General features: G+C 36.2%; 1 long non-coding RNA gene across 1 annotated transcript; it reads right to left on the bottom strand.

Annotated features, from left to right (window-relative positions):
* Window positions 1–1,487: 1,487 nt before the first annotated feature.
* LOC128285802 (uncharacterized) lies at window positions 1,488–5,135 on the bottom strand. The gene is made up of 2 exons (XR_008276400.1): window positions 4,978–5,135; window positions 1,488–1,636 (listed from the first exon to the last, which is right to left on the bottom strand). It is a non-coding gene; the product is annotated as an uncharacterized LOC128285802 (long non-coding RNA).

Raw genomic sequence — 5,135 nt, 5'->3', positions numbered from 1 at the left:
CAATCAATATGTGTGGGATCTAGTGCCCTAATTGTAGTATTTTCGTTTGTAAACTTGTATTTTTTTCAAACAGATTTATTTTATAAAATTATTTATGAATTACATTAATACCCTTTGTATATTGTCCTCAATGATTTTTGCATGCAAAGCAAAATGGAAACAAATATTAGCTCACTGGTTATCTAATGTTTAACTAATACTAAGTGATATTACGTGGTCGGATCGTAATACGGAAAGACAACTTATATTAGTAGATGAACCTAAACATGTTCTTAGTTTAATCGGAAATGAGCAAAATGGTTGGAAGGCTAATATATTGTCAATCAAGTCCAATTTGAAAGATGCTTTGTCTTGAGCATCAGAGAGGATGACTCCTAGAAGATGAAGACATAGATGTGACTGATTGGACAGATAGTACATCGAAAGGACCTAAGTAGAATAGATCTTGAATCTGTTTATAGATTTATTCACTTGTGACATTCATAATGTGGTATACCTTAATAATGAATAAATGATGGACTATGTATACATGACTCGTATACTTTAATGTAAGTAAAAGTCTAAGTTCAAATATATAATGAACTGAAAGCTAATGCGCTAGTATACGAGTTTTGCAATATGTAGCATCATTCACAATAGTGGAATTCATAGCCCAAGACATGGGTAACTGATATCCTCACATTGGCAGTACATGATATATGAAAAGTAAATGTGGCCACGGGTCATTTATCTTTGTGATAAATGACTTAATTACTATTTGATTGTAATTGACTTTTTATGAAAGAATATGTAATAGTTACTATGAAATTAAATAGGATCATGTTAGGAGAATGGATTTATCCTAAAAAGATTAAGGATATCGTATGAGGGTAACACACCTTTGACAAGGTCATTGGATGAGCACTGATTGAGTAACTTTCATAATGGTATATTATTAAAAAGAGCTCAGTCTCGATACTACAGTGGAATGACTTTGTGACTAAATGAGTTTATAATTAATAGAGAAAAGGTTGGTGTAGCACCCCGAACCCAGCCCAGACGTTATGGCCGGACCCGACATGCCACATCGAAGCGTTCAAAACATTTTATATTGTTGATCCAGAAAAACCTACTTAGTGTTTTAAAAGATAAATTTCATTATAGGTTAAAGTGAATGGAAGCTGTGCACCAGGTAGGAAACCGGAAAAGAGGTGGTGAGTCCATCGGACTGCTTAAGTACCAAGCTCCTTTCGGATCCAATCCTAGACATGGATACCGCCATTGCCACACCTTAACGTCATGGATATTTCTAGGAAACCGATTTGATTAAGTCATTTTTAGGAAAATTGATTAATTTTGGAAAATACTTTCATTGCGGAAGCTTTGCTTGTTGTCGTGTTATTTTGAAATCAACTATTGTTTTTGAAAACGCGCTCTAAAGCTATCAAATTTCAACAGTTAAAATAAGTAATACCTATCTTAGTAATACATATTAAAACCATTAAAAATAATTAAGCGGCCTTATTACATTTAAAAACCCAAAACTTCAAACGTAAATAAAAGGATGTCCAGTTCACCAGAAGAAAATCAAACTTTCAGAACGGGTGGCCACTCCGAATTCCCTCATAGCTCCAAGCCCACTATGGTTGGGGATTTCCTGCGTGGATGAAAATAAAAGGGGTGAGTTTGGGGAAACTCAGTGTGCAAGGAAAACCCATTCAAAGCCCAAGTCAACTCAAGCCTATTGGGCCTAAGCCCATTCAGGTAACAGTGGTACTGGGCCAGAGCCCTTTTCAGATTACAATAAACTGGGCCTTAGCCCCTTATTTAGATAACAGTATGGCCCATAGGCCCATTTCAAAATACATGCAACATTAATAACATATGCAAGCCCATTTGGGGAGACTACTCAACCCACCAACCACTACACTCTACCCGTACCAGCCATACACTCCATATGGGGATAGCTCAACCCACCCAAATTTAACACTCCACAGATTGCGACCTTGTCGCTCGGTTATCAATAAATTGAGGCAAAGCCTCCAAAGACGTGGACAAGCCACTTTCAGTACTTCCTCCGTCAATATCTCAATCCCATGCATCAGATAATAACAACATGGCATGCAGTAAATAACAACAGTCAAACATGCATTTTGGTCAATTTAACCCTAGGGATATTTCGGTAATTTATCTACTAGGGGTAAAACTGTAAATTTTCCACTTTTAAAGGTATTTTAGTAATTTATCTATTTGAGGGTTTTTCATGCATATTCCTACTCTTCACGTACTAACAGAATCACTACCGAGGGTTCTTACCGAATTGGGCCCGTTGGCCCATCATTCCAATTTTGGCCCATTAAGCCCAAAAATATCAAAGGCACAGAAATCATGCACTTTGTAGCCGGAGATTCAGAATGCTACCTTCTAAAGATCTAAATTTTAAAAATCGCATTTTTCGCAATCTTTATAATTTTTTTTTTGAAAATCTTTGTTTTTGTAAACCCATTCCACAGCCGAGTTGTTACAACCTAGGCTCTGATACCACTAAATGTAGCACCCCGAACCCGGCCCAGACGTTATGGCCGGACCCGACATGCCACATCGAAGCGTTCAAAACATTTTATATTGTTGATCCAGAAAAACCTACTTAGTGTTTTAAAAGATAGATTTCATTATAGGTTAAAGTGAATGGAAGTCATGCACCGTAGTAGAAACCGAAAAAGAGGTGGTGAGTCCATCGAATCGCTAAGTACCAAGCTCCTTCCGGATCCAATCCTAGACATGCATATCGCCATTGCCACACCTTAACGTCATGGATATTTCTAGGAAACCGATTTGATTAAGTCATTTTAGGAAAAGTGATTAATTTTGGAAAATACTTTCATTGCGGAAGCTTTGCTTGTTGTCGTGTTATTTTGAAATCAACTGTCGTTTTTAAAAACGCACCCTAAAGCTATCCAATTTCAACAGTTAAAATAAGTAATACTTATCTTAGTAATACATATTAAAACCATTAAAAATAATTAAGCGGCCTTATTACATTTAAAAACCTAAAACTTCAAACGTAAATAAAAGGATGTCTAGTTCACCAGAAGAAAATCAAACTTTCAGAACGGTGGCCACTCAAATTCCCTCATAGCTCCAAGCCCACTATGGTTGGGGATTTCTGCGTGGATGAAAATAAAAGGGGTGAGTTTGGGAAACTCAGTGTGCAAGGAAAACCCATTCAAAGCCCAAGTCACTTAAGCCTATTAGGCCTAAGCCCATTCAGTAATAACAGTGGTACTGGGCGAGCCTTTTCAGATTACAATAAACCGGGCCTTAGCCCTTATTCAGATAATGATATAGCCCATAGGCCCATTTCAAAATACATGCAACATCAATAACATATGCAAGCCCATTTGGGAGACTACTCAACCCACCAACTGCTACACTCCACCGTACCAGCCATACACTCCATGTGGGATAGCTCAACCCACCCAAATTTAACACTCCACATTCTTGACCTTGTCAGCTCGATTATCAAAGAATTGAGGCAAAGCCTCCAAGATCGTGGACAAGCCACTTTCAAGATTTCCTCCGTCAATATCTCAATCCCATGCATCGATAATAACAACATGGCATGCAAGAAATAACAACGATCAAACATGCATTTAGGTTAATTTAACCCTAGGGATATTTCGGTAATTTATCTACTAGGGGTAAAGCGTAAATTTTCCACTTTTAAAGGTATTTCAGTAATTTATCTATTTTAGGGTTTTCATGCATATTCCTACTTTTCACGTACTAACGTAATCACTACCGAGGGTTCTTATCAATTGGGCCCGCTTGGCCCATCATTCCAATTTTGGCCCATTAAGCCCAAAAATATCGAAGGCACGTAAATCATGCACTTTGTAGTCCAAACATTGCAGCTTACCAAAAACATTAATTGATTTACCTCACGAGCATTCGCTTTTCTCGCAAATCTACAAAATACGGTTTTCGGCATTTCGCTTTTCGACTTTTGCCGATCCGGACTAAGAAAGAGGGTGTTAGTTACACACATTTGCGACGATATCTTGACGAGATCCATACACGAACCGCCTACAATTGGATTACTAATACGTTAATCTAACTATTCAAATACAAACTACGATTAACCCCTTACAATATTCGCCAACCACACCTACAGATCATAGTAAGCTTATAAGAAATCAATAAGCCACTCATTAACAAATTTTGTCAATGTTTACCACATAATCATAATTTCACTGCAAGCTGTCTTCCTGAACAACAGTCACTAAATTATTTATAACTGGAGCTATGAAACTCCAAATCAAGTTCCGTTAATTTTCCTGAAAATAGACTCATATATCTTCTATCCATAAAATTTTCAGAATTTTTGGTTTATCCAATCAATACCAGATTTTTCTCAAATTTTCCCATGTTTCACTGTTTGACTAATCTGACCACTCTTCATTACGAATAAAATTTCTCATTGTACAGAATTCAAAATATGTTTTTGTTTATTTCATTAGAAACTAGACTCAATAAGCTTTAATTACATAATTTATTCAGCTTCTAATTCATCTCCCACAATTTATGGTGATTTTCCAAAGTCACGTTACTGCTGCTGTCCCAAGCAGATTTATTACCAAATTCACTCTTTCACACATAACTTGCATGCATGTTATTTAAACATGTATATCACCAATCAATCATCACATATCTATGATTTTAATTAAGTATAATCTCCATTTCATCATTTTAAAGCACAACATGTTAGCCGATTTTTCCCTTAGCATCTAAGGCACATGCATGCTCATTTGTTTGGCTCAACTTCACCTATCTTCCATTTTTCATCAAAAGAACATGAAACAACAACCATTTCCTTCATTTTAATTCATTACTAAATGCTCACAACACAACTAAAAACCAAAATATGCTTCAAGAGTTAAGGTAGAATCAAGAAGAACTCATGAACATCAAAATAGAAGCAAACTACTATGAACTTACCTTCAATTTTCTTCCCCAAGTGACCGAACATTCAAGAGCTTTCTCCTCTCCTTTCTCTTCTCTAACTTTAGGCTATGATGAACAAAGATGGACAAAACTTTGTTCTTTTCACCCCTTTTTCTTTTAATAAAATTTCATATTTCATCCATTTAATTCTT

Source organism: Gossypium arboreum, chromosome 1 (assembly GCF_025698485.1).
Source record: "Gossypium arboreum isolate Shixiya-1 chromosome 1, ASM2569848v2, whole genome shotgun sequence".
Lineage (NCBI taxonomy): Eukaryota > Viridiplantae > Streptophyta > Magnoliopsida > Malvales > Malvaceae > Gossypium > Gossypium arboreum.
This window is presented reverse-complemented; position numbering and strand designations above follow the sequence as displayed.